At 36.3% G+C, this 13,841-nt stretch overlaps 1 protein-coding gene across 14 annotated transcripts in view; it reads right to left on the bottom strand.

The window, feature by feature from the left end:
* Positions 1-13,841, bottom strand: part of Lmntd1 (lamin tail domain containing 1) — a 395,781-nt gene that overhangs the window by 120,266 nt on the left and 261,674 nt on the right. The window contains exons 1-2 of one of the 14 annotated variants that reach the window (XM_078015056.1): positions 11,419-11,532; positions 8,579-8,666 (exon numbers count right to left, since the gene is read on the bottom strand). The exons of 11 other annotated variants lie outside the window; for them this stretch is intronic. The gene's annotated coding sequence lies outside the window, so the exon portion shown is untranslated. 2 more of the 14 variants (XM_078015047.1, XM_021728803.3) reach the window with 2 other exon arrangements.

Raw genomic sequence — 13,841 nt, 5'->3', positions numbered from 1 at the left:
TGGTACTGTAGTTAAAGAACACCTGTCTTTTGCCTATTGGTAGGTGATAACTTAACCCTGATGGCTCTCTCTCTCTCTCTCTCTCTCTCTCTCTCTCTCTCTCTCTCTCTCTCTCTCTCTCTCCACACACACATCTCTCTCTCTCTCTCTCTCTCTCTCTCTCTCTCTCTCTCTCTCTCTCACACACACACACACACACACACACACACCTACACACTCTGCTGACACTCCATCCTCAAACTGACCTTAACACAACATGGTGACTACATCTTAGTTCAATGGAGGGTTGAAGACTGTAAGTCAAGTAATTGCCAACATTTTGATGCACAAGTCATATTAAAATAAAAATTGATTACTGTTCTCACACAGGGCAAAGAAAATATTTCACAACAGCTGAAAAATGGCTTATGATTTAATGAAAAATTAAAATCTACTGAAATCTCATTTTCAGCTCATATTAGTTTGTACCAACTTGTACCCCAGGAAATTCCAGTGTTAATGTTCATTACCTGAGCATCTAAAAAACACAAGCTCATGGTTTTTGGAAAGTTTTGCCCTTATGCTGCACTGTATGGTAATTCATATCACCGAATTTAATGTCCTTGCAGACTTGGGAAGGGTTGTCATATTTTTATTCTGATAAAAATATCAAAGTTCAATTTTTAGACTCGTTTACTCAGTTATGGATTTAAATAAAGCCTTCAGTTTGAATGGTGACTAACATAATTGCCACAGGATCATTATTTTATTTTTAGAAAACACTTCATGAAAAACACTGTATCATCATTCAAAGAGATTTTGGAATTTGTTTTGTACTTCAAAGATCCCCAATATAAAATTCCCCAACATAAAAATCAGAAGATTGAACATTGTTATAAAATACTGTTTCTTAAAAATAACTCCCAGATTTGCATTGCAAGTAACTAGATTCTTTAGAATTTGTCACTTTATAAATATTATGTAAGGATTATTCTGGCTCCATATGGCTCCTGAGAGTTTGCACTTTCTCTAGAATGACAGTTGTAGATACATAAAGGATTATGTAATATAACAAATTGGAACAAGAATGTAACAAGGCCTCATATTTAATAATCTGGACTTCCTTTCCCAAGTGTATTTTGAACTTTGAAATGACAAAAAATTATTGTGCATATTTATGTGGTACAGTATGATAACTTGATAAAATATACAATGTAATTAAATCAGAATAATTAGTCTTTCCATTCCCCTGAATATTTATAAATTCTTTGTGATGGGAAACCTTAATTTTTTTTTAGTTCTTTGAAAAATATGTAATAAATTGTTGGAAACCACAGCCATCTGATGGGGCTATAGAACACTAAAATTTATTCCTCCTATTTGTCTTCTGGTGCCCATAATCTGACCTCCCTCTATTACCCCCTTCTCCTTCCCTTCCTAGCCTCTAATAACCAATAGTCCTGTCTCTACTTTCATGTAATCAACTTTTTTATCTTCCATTTGAGTGAGAACATGTGGTATTTGTATTTCTGTGCCTGGTTCATTTCACATAATGTAAGGTTCTCAAATTCCATACACATCACAAATGACAGGATTTAATTTTTTATAGTTGAATAATATTCCATTGTGTACATGTAAACATGTTATCTTCATCAATTAATTTTTTTTTGATGAACACCTCAGTGGATTTTATATCTTGGATACTCAACAGCGCTGCAATAAACATGGGCATGCAGGTATCTCTTTCATTTCCTTTAGAAATGGTAGGATTGCTGGATCTCACAGTAGTTCTAGTTTTAGTCTTTTTAGGAATCTTCAAACCACTTTGCCTAGTAGCTGTACTGATTTACATTCTCACCAACAATGTATTAGAAAGAGTTCCATTTGTTATTTCTTTTTTTTTTTTGTTGTTTTAGCCATTTTTCACTGGAGTAAGATGATATCTCATTGTGACTTTGACATCCATTTCCCTGATGATTAGTGATGAGAGCATTTTTTTATACACTTCTTGATCATTTGTATGTTGGCATTTGAGGAATGTATGCTCAGATCATTTTTCCATTTTTTAACTGGATTATTTTTTTTCTGTTCTGTTTTTTTGAAATCCTTAAATATTCTGGATATTAGTCCTTTGGCAGATGAATAGAGATATTTTCCCCTATTCTGCATGCTGTCCCTTCATTCTATTGATTCTTTCTTAATATCACGTCATTTTTTATTATTTCTCTATTTTTCCTTGTTGTGTGTACTTTTAGATTTCTATCCAAAAAAATCATTGCCTATACCAATGTTTTGAAGTGTTTCCCAAATGTTTTCTTCTAGAATATTCATAGTTTCATGTATTACCTTTGATCTACTTTAATTGACTTTTGTGTATGGTAAGAGACAGGGGTCTAGTTTCATTCTACTGTGTGTGGATATTACGTTTTTCCAGCACCATTTATCAAAGTGACTGTCTTTTCTTGTTGTTGGCATCTTTGTAGAAAGTCTGTTGGCTGTGGATTTGTTTCTGGGTTCTCTGTATCTTTGGTGTAATTTGTCTATGTGTTTGTTTTTAAAGCCAGAAACAGGATGTTATATTACTACAGCTTTGTAGTATCTTTTGAGATCAGGTAATGTGATGACTCTAGCTTTGTTCTTTTTGCTCAAGAACTTACTTTGGCTATTTGGGATCCTTTGTGGTTCATATAAAAAAAAAACAAGAGAAAGAATTAAATTACAACAGATGGGGTAGAGAGAGAAGATGGGAGGGGAGGGGAGGGGGGATAGTAGAGGATAGGAAAGGTAGCAGAATACAACATTTACTAATATGGCATTATGTAAAAATGTGGATGTGTAATTGATGTGATTCTGAAATCTGTATTTGGGGTAAAAATGGGAGTTCATAACCCACTTGAATCGAATGTATGAAATATGATATGTCAAAGAGTTTTGTAATGTTTTGAATAACCAATAAAAAAATTTTAGGATTGCCTTCTCGGTTTTTGTGAAAGATATCTTTGGTACTTCAATACAGGTTGCATTAAATCTGTAAATAATTTTAGGCAGTGTAGACATTTTAACAATGTTAATTTCTCCAATTCATGAATATGGAATGCCCTTTCTCTCTCTGGGTGTCCTCTTCTTCAATTGTTTCATTAGTGTTTTGCAATTTTCATTATAGAGATAATTTACTTTCTAGTTAAATTTACTCCTAAGTATTTTAGGTAGCTATTATGAATTAAATTGGTTTAAATTTCTTTTTTTGGTAAATTTTTAAATTTATATATATAAATGCTACTGATTTTTATAGGTTGATTTTTGTATTCTGCAACTTTTCTGAACTCATTTACTGGTTCTAATAGTTTTTTTTGTGTGGAGATTTTAGGTTTTTTCTATATATTAGATCATGGCATCTGCAAACAGGGATAATTTGACTTCTTCCTTTCCTAATTGGATGCCCTTCGTGTCTTTACTTGTCTGATTGCCTTGGCTAATATTTTCAGTACTATATTTAATGAAAGTGGAGAGAGTAGACATCCTTATCTTGCTCCAGATCTTAGAAGAAACTCTTCCAGCTTTTCTCCATTCTGTCTGATGTTGAGTAGGAGTTTACCATATATAGCCTTTATTGTGTTGAGGCACATTCTTTCTAAATTGAATTTGTTGAGTGACATCAAATTTTGTTAAATGCTTTTTTCTGAGATGATCATATGGTTTTTGTTTTGCTCTGTTGATGTTATGTATTATATTTATTGATTTTTATATATTGAATCTTCTTTGACTCCCTGAGATAAATCCCATTTGTGCACATTGTATAATCTTTCTTATGTTCTGGTGGATTTGATTTGTTATTATTTTGTTGACAATTTTATATTTACTTTCATCAGAGATATTGGTCTATATTTCTCTCTTTCTTTTTCTTTTGTTGGTGTTGTCATAGTGTCTTTGTCTGGTTTTCATACCTTGGTAATACTGGCTTCACTGAATGGGTTTAGAAGAATTCTCACCTGCTTGTGTTTTGGAGTTTTTTTTGTTTTGTTTTGTTTTTATTTTTTGTTTTTTTTTTTGTTTTGAATGGTTCTTTTTTGTTTCCATCAGTCCTAAACAATCTGTAATGAACTTTGCCCAGTCTCAATCAGATTCTTTGAGCCATTTGAGCCCAGACCTCAGTCTTAAAAATATGTGCTCCAAGTTCCCCCTTCTAGACATTATGATAGCTCTGTAAGAAACCTCTTTTCCTTACCTCTGCAGGTTAACTAAGCTTTGCTTGATCAATAGATCATTGGGTTGATCCTTGTGGCTATGCCACTCTGCATGCTTTATACCAGATATGTAAAAACTACTCACTTTTCCTTAAACAAGATAGTTAAATTTCACTACTATATCTATCCACCCACATTCTATCTGGTCCCCTCATCTGGAATTACCTTCTCTGTTTGCTCACTTTCTGAATTTCTATTTATTCTTTAATACTCAACCAAAATGTCAACTTTTACTCTTTTTCTCTCTATTTTTGAAAATTCTAAATAGAATTAATAGCTTTGTGCTTCAAAATGTATTTTGATCATTTAGTTGTCAGCCTTATCACAGTCATAATATTTGTCAACATGCCTGAAATCCCTGCTGGACTAAGGACCTTTTGAGAGCTAGAACTGTCTTATTTATCTTGGCTTATCCGAGGTGCTTCAGAATGCATGACCTGTAAATGTTTGATGAATGAATGAGTTACTGAAATATAAAAGATCTTAACTTGATGAACCGAGGAAATCCTTTAATGTTTTAGCTTATTTTTTAAATTCAAAACTGAGAAGAAGAATTCGTAGATGAGCCTGAGTATTTCCAAAGACAATCTGGGGCAAGATGCTGTGTTCTTTGCACAAAGAATAATAAAAAAAAAAAAAACCTCAATATTTCAATGGAAATTATCATTGCCCCTGTAACAGGCAAGGGAAATGAAGCTTACAGAAGTAGTGACATATCAAGCCAGAAAAAGTAGAGGAACATGAATCAGATCCCCCAAATGGTACCACCAATCTTATACTGTTTTCTGCCAGTCTGCACGGCTCTGCTTAGAGTAATAACTGAAATGAACTCGGTCTCACCTAAGCTGAGTTTCTGTGCTAAGATATACCAAGGTTCTAAAATCCCATCTCTCTTCCCCCTCCTGTAGTTCCCTACTTCTTTGGTCTGAATCCATTTCACAGTGGCTTCCAAATCATCTATAACAGAGGGTTTCTTAAAGATTAATTTAGAGGGCTGGGGCTGTAGCTCAGTGTTAGAGTGCTAACCTTGCACATGTGAGGTATTGAGTTTGATCCTCAGCACCACATTTAAAAAAAAGAATAATTTAGAAAATTATTTACAATAATCAACTTGGAATTCTGCTTTTTAGAGGGAAGGAAGTCTAGCTATAACATACAAGGGTATCAGAGAGAAAAACATGAAAGAAAGAGTGGAGGAGGGAGAGACAAGAGGGGTTTTACAAACACTAGTAGGGTCAGTATAATTTGTGGTAACTGAAAACTGGAAAGTAATCAAATCAGCAACTATAGAGTGGATAAACAAAACATAGACTGTCTAAATAATGGACTAGTACACAGAAAATGAACCAAAACTTCAAGCAATAGGAACGAGACTTACAGGAAGGGAAGCCAGATTATACTTAAAAGTTTCGAAAGAAAACATATGGTGTTAGAAGACAGGATAGTGTCTATTTGGAGACTGAGGAAATGACTGAAAAGGGACATGGTAGGGCTGCTGTGACTTTATTAATGTTATTGGTATTGTCTATTTATATGGTTTTGCTAATTTGTTTAATCTGGGGGGTGGTTGTGCAGATATGTTTTGAGATAATTCATTGAGCAGCACCTTAGGACTTGTGCCGTTTCCTATGCTTGATAATGTACACAGACACACTTTTGGGGAATGAGTTATATTGGTCAGTTTTACTGCAGTAAAAACCAATCTTCCAAATCTCTGTAGCTTACGATATAAATATTCATTTCATTGTGGTAAACAGAATTCGAAGATGGCCCCTTTGGTCTCTATCCCCTGATGTTACTCCTGTGATTATGTTGATTACATGGCAAAGGTATTTTGTACTGATCAGCTGATATTCTGGTAGGGAGATCATCTGGGTGGATCTACCCCAATCACACAGCCCTTCAAAAGCAGAGAGTTTTCTGGCATTCAAAGATTTTCCAGGGGGAGTTCAATGTGCTATTGATAGCTTGAAGACAGAGAGGGCCACATTGAAAAGACCTGAGAACAACTCCTGACCAACAGCAAGAAAATGAGACTGCTGTCCTACAGTCACAAGGAAAATAGCTTGTGCCAACAACCAGTGAGCTCAGAAGAGAACGCCAAACCCTGGGAGAGAACTGCAGCTGAAACCTTGATTTCAGCCCAGAGAGGCTCCTGAGCAAACAACCTGTTTCCTAAGCTGACCTTCAGAAACTGTGAGATAACAAGCTTGTGCTGTCTTTTAACTGCTAAATCTGTGGTATTTTTAAAATACAGCAACAGAAAACTAACACACACTTCTTCACGGGTTAGCAGCTTTGGGTTGGCAGCAGCTTGAGGTTCAACTCTATCCCACATACCTCCACATTCTCAATCCCAGAAATGCCCTGTTTGGTACATTTACATGGCAGAAAGGAAAGAGCAAGTGAGCTGATAAAACCCATGCAGCCTTTGAAAAAGCATGGTGTTCATCACGTCCACACATGCTCCAATGGCCGAAGCTCCTAACGTGGCCATGCCCAAAGTCAATGAGGCGGGATGCATGATCTTATAGCAACGGGCAGGTTGGACAATTTTGAAAATTAATAAAAGATGTCATCATGGAATGCTGTAACTATGGCCTAATTAGAAAGAAAGGCTTTGTTTTGAATCTTGGTATCACCACCTTACTAGTTTTGTGACCATAGAGAAGTTAGAAAATCTCTCTGAGCTTTAGTCTCTTGAATAGTAACCAATACTTCCAGGATTGGTGTGAATGTTAAATATATGAGCACAATGCCTGATATAGCTAATGTGTAATTGATAAATATTAGCCTTTGCCTCTTGTATTAGGGATTAACTGGAACAGAAGCCACATATAAACATCCCCCCCTTTCCCTGATTTTCATTATAAATTTGCAGCAGAGTCCCAAATGCATAGCATCTTTACATATTTTACCTCCTTAAACAGTACAGTAACAAATCACTTAGAGTTAAGGGAATATAGTATTACTCTTTTGAATAGGATCATTAAGTGCAATCAATATCAGAAGTGGATTACTTTATAATTACCTTTCCAATTTGATGATTCACTTTAACACATATTCTTGGCTTGTGAAAATGTTGTCATATGCCATAGTTATTTCAATTGGAGAACTGTCCAAGTCAAACAGTTAATATCACTTTGTTCTTGGATTATTTAGACTTTACAACTTGTCAAAATGATTTTAAAATCTAACTCTGATTGGTTAGTTTGCAATATCTATCTCTTTTAAAAGTAACAATTGTTAATTGTTATTACTTAACCCTGAATCCATTATGTAAGGTTTTTAACATTTTTATCACATGAACACAATTCATTCTCTCTCTCTCTCTCTCTCTCTCTCTCTCTCTCTCTCTCTCTCTCTCTCTCACACACACACACACACACACACACACACAAATACATATACTTGCATGTATATATTTCTATTTCTAGGTAATACTTTTTTTACAAAATTAGTTAATATAAATTATATTCTGTATTCTAACTTGCCTTTTCATCTAGTCATATCCATATGTACCATTATTTTCATAATTCTATGTATACTTTCCAACAAGTACCTTATTATTGGATATTAGAATATATGTTGATTTTCTATTAGTCTCTTGAATAGTCCATTATAGTCCCATTAGTCCATATACATGGATTGAAGAAGACAGGGGATGGGGCTTAGTGTTCAGGGCACCAGTCAGAGTTTGGCCTTACCCCACCCCACTCCTTGATCAGACCCCATACTTGGCAGCTCTGCTCTTAAATTTCCAAATTTATACTAGAAATGTCAAAAAAATAAATAAGCCTAGATTCTCTCAGAATGGGTAAGACTTTTTTGAAATTTTGACTGGTCGTTTTGCAGTATCAGGATTTGCCAGATGGTATATAAAAGTAATTACATCTTATATTCATTAATTTCTCTTTCCAAGATTTGTCTTTCCTGACTGGTTCTCTGTTAAAGGGTGTCAAAACTAGATAAAGTGCTCCATATTTCAGATGTACCATGTCCTATGTCTGGGATTATCCTAGAGGGGCTTGTGATCAAAATACTCAGGTGTCATCTTTCTTTTCCCCTGAAACCCAAACTGAAAAAGTAGTCATGTGTTCTGACTGCTCTTCTTTTGCCTCAGACCAAGGGATTGACTGCTCACAAACTCCCCCAAACAACTCACAATGATGATTCACGGTGCCCTGAATTCAGCCATTGTTACAGAAACATGATTGCCATTATGGGTGAAATAATTACATATTATTATTTTGTTTTACATACAAAGAATTAAATGGAAGTCTCCATCTGCCTTAGTTAAGAGCTCCCTTTGGACAGCCTGGGAGGCCAATTACCCAGGAGCCGTGGACACTGACCCCTGGTCCCAGCCTTGAGTCCTCTCCTCTGGGCTCTGACTGCAGTGCGTTTGATGAATGTGCTATTTTTGATCTCTTCAAAGAGGAGCTGTTAAAGGAAAGAGAAGATTATTTGCAAGTGGGCAGGAAAATGTTCCAACAAAAGAATGAAATGAAATAATTAGCTTCCTTCTCTTTATAAGCACCAGCACTGCAGTCCAATCTTGAGGCTGTAGTGATCAGTGAAAATAATGAGCCTTCCCATGTGAGGGAGAGTCATCTTCAGCCACTCTCCAATAACAGTTAGGGCCACATTCTCCTTTGCCCTGGGGAAGATGTAGGCTGTGTGACAGTAAGTGTATTCTAGGGTATTTCTCACTGATTAAAACCTTTTAAAATGGGGACTACTTGAGTGGAAGAGACAGATAAAATAACAAGTTGTAAGTGAACCAAATATTTTTGGTCGTTTGGTTTGGTACTGGTGACTGAACTCAGCAGTACTCAGGAATATTCTACCACTGACATACATCACCAGGCCCCAATCACCTTTTGTTGGGGGGGAGAAGAGGGGAAAAGATCTCACTAAGTTGTCGAGGCTGGCCTCAAAGTTATCAGACACCAGCCTCAGATTTCTGAATGCCAAATTTTAAACACATGTCTCTTTAAAAGTAGAAAGGTGAGATATTTGTGGGGTAAGATTAATTGATTATTAATTTTTACCGTATATAAGAGATATTGTTATGGCTCAGACTAAAACTCAACAAAGCCCAGCTTGCTCACCACCACAGTATTCCAATGAGCTTGATTTTGACAGTAATCTAAAAGCCATGATGAGGACTTCTTAAATTTGACTCATCTTGTTTTGTTCTGCATAATGAAAAGATGTCATGGCTTGTGTATTCCTCAGATAGAGGTTTTTGACAATACGTTGTAGACAAAAGACAAATGGACATGTGGAAAATGTGCTGAACAGAAGAATAAAAAAAAAAAAAAGAAACATTCGGGTATGACCCTAATTAGCTATAAACTAGTTGACAACTTTGTCCAAAAGATGAAAGATGATGCGGCTGTTATCAGAGATGGAGATCTCTTCATTTTCACCTTGAGGAGAGATCTGGAGAAGGGGAACTGGTAGATTTGCTGCAGTCCTGGGAGAACTTATATGACAATGGTTGCTGCCAATAAAGGAAAAAAAATAGCTAACTTCCAGGAAGGGGAACAATAAGAATCAGCCAAAGAAATTAATTAATAAATGGAAATATGGAATAGGAAGGACAAGAGTTACAAACAGTGAGAAGGAAAGTGAAAACATTGAAGTGAAAAGAATGATTTACATTGTGAAGATGCTAAACTGGCTACTTACCTTCTACCTCTTTGTCTCAGACCTAACACTAACCTCAGGAAACCATCTGCGTCTGCTGGTCACCTGAGTAAGGTACTGTCATTGGGCTCTTGGAGCTGTGTCTCCTCATCACGAAGGTCTGCAACGGCCTAAGTATGCTTGTCTGTCTACCAGCAGATCCCAAGCCTCAGGTGTTCAGAGATGGGCCAACCCTGCTTCCTGTTATGGCTTGAGGAATTGGAACAATGTCTGGAGTATTTAAGTGTTCCAAATATATTTGATAAATGAATAAATCTCAGGGAAAGGCTGTGGATATGGTAAGCAGAGAGAAGCAGATTTGTGGAGGTGACCACAGCACACAGGTGGAGAGTTGGAGCAGTATGGCAACATTAAAAAGCACTGCAGAGTGCCAAAGTGGCAAAGAGTGGCCGTGTGCTGATCACAGAGGACCCAGAAACGTGTGAGAAAGATTAGAATTCATACTGAGAGAAGACATTAGCAGGAAAGTTGGGAAGATTAAATTTATGATTAAATTTGCATGTTTAAAAAGAAATAATTTTCTGCAACCTGGAAAAACAGATTGGAGAGGGACCAGCCTGGAGTCAGGGAGCCCATACAGAAATTGTTGTAGAAATCTATGGGAAATATTTCAAGGATTCAACCTCAGTGATGCAGGAAGGATGGAGAAAGTAGGTGATTTAAGAAATCTTTCAAAAGTTGGTTTGATATTGATTGGAAGAGCATAGGACTCAAGACTGATGTCTGTGTTTCAGGCTTGAACAAATGGATACAGGATAGTACCATTAACCAAAATAGGGAAAGGAGGAAGAGAAGCATTTTTAATTTTTAAATTCAGTTTCAGGAAGTTTGAAGTCCATGAGTCAATGCAATATCCTAGAGGAGATGTGCAGAGGCAGTTGGATGTGAGCATCTTGAGAACTCAGGTGGAAGACAGGGCTGGAGACATAAGTCATTGACGTGGAGGTGGTAATGAAGGCCAGAGGAAGTGATGGGATCGTTCAGAGGGGTGTGTGGAGGGAGGAGACAAGAAGAATCAGAACTCTGAAGAACAGATGCATTTTTAAAGGTCAGGGAAAAAAAAGAGATTATAAAGAATAGTGTGATGAAGGAGACTGAGAGGTTCATGGAAGATGAGGGAAGAATTATGTCATGTCAATAGGATTGCTATGAAGATCAACATCTCCAAAAGTTATATTGACAAGTGAGATGGGTTTATTCAATTTAGCATTAAGGAAGTAATTGGCAGCCTTGATGAGAACAGCTTCAATAAAATTAGAGGGACGGAAGCCATATGACTTTCTGTTGAGAAGTGAACAGAAGGCAAAGGGAGCACAGGGAATATAGACTAATGTTTCCAGACGTTTCACTGTAATGGGGCAAATTCTTTTAGTTTTCAAAGCCCTTAAATATTCAATCTATAGGAAGAAATAACTGGCAATTAGTGGTGGGCTAAAGAAGAACAAAACAGATCCCAAAGAGCTGTGAATAATTCCAATACCTTGGAGACGGCAGTCCCACAGACAGAAGGCGGAGGAAAGTGAGTTTGGTGGGGAAGTTCAATTTTAAACCCATCTGTCAGATGGTGTTTTGCCAAGTGAAAAATCTACAAAAGCAAATAAACAGAGAAGAATATGGTAAACAGAAGCACTCTGGACCTCTGAAGAATTCCAAGCTAAGGCAATTAATAGGTGTAAGACCCTCCAGGGAAAGAATGTGAATAAAACCAACAGAAGACTAAGGACAGTCACACAGCAGTACACTGTCATCAGGAACTTAGTGCTATCTACTCTTCCTGAGTGAATAACTGGATAACAGCAGTCAAGTTCTTCTCTTTATGCAGACTTTTACTCCTTTACCACTGAGTTATCTTAAGTATAGAGAAAATCTAAATCAGTTCTCCCTCATGCTGACTCCAGACTATATATTGTGCAAGACTCTTGACATTACTACTTGAAATTTATTCAGTTAAATTTAGTCAAGTGCTTTCAGCATTTTCTGTAAGATATAATTTCTATGTGTGGTATATTTCCCACCATAAATGACTGATTCAATAATGAGCATAATTATGAGAAATACAGAGTTCACCCAGGCACTCGGAATGAATGCAAAAGGGCATAGTATGTTTGGGCAACACCCAATGTGTGGATGACAGAAGTTTAGTGAATATGGAGTACTCTTAGTGTAATGTGAGAGCTGAGGGTAAAACTGTGGGTGGGAGTCAGATCATGCAGGTCTTTAACATTCTAAGTACTTTCAGCTTCATTCTCTACACCGTGGGAGCAACTGAGTTTTTGTGAACAGAGGACTGGTAGGGATAGATATGAGTTTTAATGCAGTAATGCTGGTAATGTAGTCTAGACAGTTGGCTCCAAAATACATTCATTAACTGAGTGAAAAAATTATGGCAGAAAACTAAGTGGTCCCATAAAAGGAGCTGCTTATGGGAGGTACAATGGATGGTCTCTCATTCAGTGAATCAGAAACTAAAATTTGGCCATTTTTAAAGGTTGCTCCATCAATGGTTAAAAATGTAAGCACTTATAATAGGCATTATATTTTAACTTAAGACATACATGGCATATTCACACACTGATTGTATGATAAGAGTACTAATTCCCTTTTTTTAATATAACTGGAGTTTAGTACCATTTTTCTTGTATAAACTATGCTCATGTTTCTGTTTCTGTTTCTTTGAAATGAAATGAAAGGTAGAGTGCAAATCTTTAAGACATTTTTTTAAAGAGAGAGAATTTTTAATATATATATATATATATATATATATATATATATATATATATATATATTGGTTTTTGGTAGACACAACATCTTTATCTTATTTTTATGTGGTGCTGAGGATCGAACCCAGCGCCCCACGCATGCCAGGTGAGCGCGCTACTGCTTGAGCCACATCCCCAGCCCAGGACATTTTTATAATTTTTCCCCAATCATTTTGGTTCATCTTTCCCATTACTTATTTATTACTTATTTAGAGTATAATATTTTCAGCCACTTACTCTTTTGGAGTCTTTCCAAAATATTTGACTTTATTTTTCACAGGAATAGCTCTCTTTCACACTCATATTCATTGGTTTATGTAATCTTTAATTAAGTATTGTAATGATAAAAAGCACAACTGCACAGGCTAATTCATAAACAAAATACAAATGTTTCTTGGTACATCCACTAAATTGATGCATCCAGAAAAGCCCATCCTACCACTTGCCCTAGCGATTAGTGTGAAAGGGAACTGGAGAGTGTAGCTAATGAAGTGATTTGAGTAACTGGGAAGTGACTAGCCGAGCTTCCTCTATAATGACCTGAGCTAGAGCAGCAGCAGTGGGAAAGAGAGAGAGGAGAGGAGACATTGGAAAAATATATGAAGACACTAGCTTTGAAAATAAATAGGCTTGAGTTCAAATGCTGACCTCATTCACTTAGCTGTGAAGTTTCTGTTTTCTTATTTGTAAAATAGAATAATGTGGTATGTATTTAAAAAGAGTCATCGGGAAGATGGGTCTTATGTACTTAGCAATGTGTATGACACAAATAGGTAATTAATATGCTATGAAATCAGTGGCATTTGGTGAAGTGTCAAAGATGACTCTTTATTTCTTACTTTGGGTGAAAAAGATGATCCCGCTCACTGGAGTAGGAAGCACATGAGAGGTAATGGATTTGACAAAAATTAAAAATAGTTCATTTGGGATGTGTTGAGTTTCCTTGTGTGACACCCATGTTGGGATGTCAAGAAGGCAGATGGAAATATTATTTTGGCTTCCAGTGAAAGGTCTCGGATTGCAAAATCAATTTAAAGGCATCCACAAAGAAATGTTACATGGAGTCACGAGAATGGATGAAAATGAGCAGAAAGGAGAAAGGACACAGCAGATTGGAAAGGCATCCATCATACGTGAAGCAAAA

This window comes from Ictidomys tridecemlineatus, chromosome 6 (genome assembly GCF_052094955.1).
Source record: "Ictidomys tridecemlineatus isolate mIctTri1 chromosome 6, mIctTri1.hap1, whole genome shotgun sequence".
Taxonomy (NCBI): Eukaryota; Metazoa; Chordata; class Mammalia; order Rodentia; family Sciuridae; genus Ictidomys; species Ictidomys tridecemlineatus.
The sequence above is the reverse complement of the archived record's forward strand: the minus strand, read 5'-3'. Positions and strand labels throughout refer to the sequence as shown.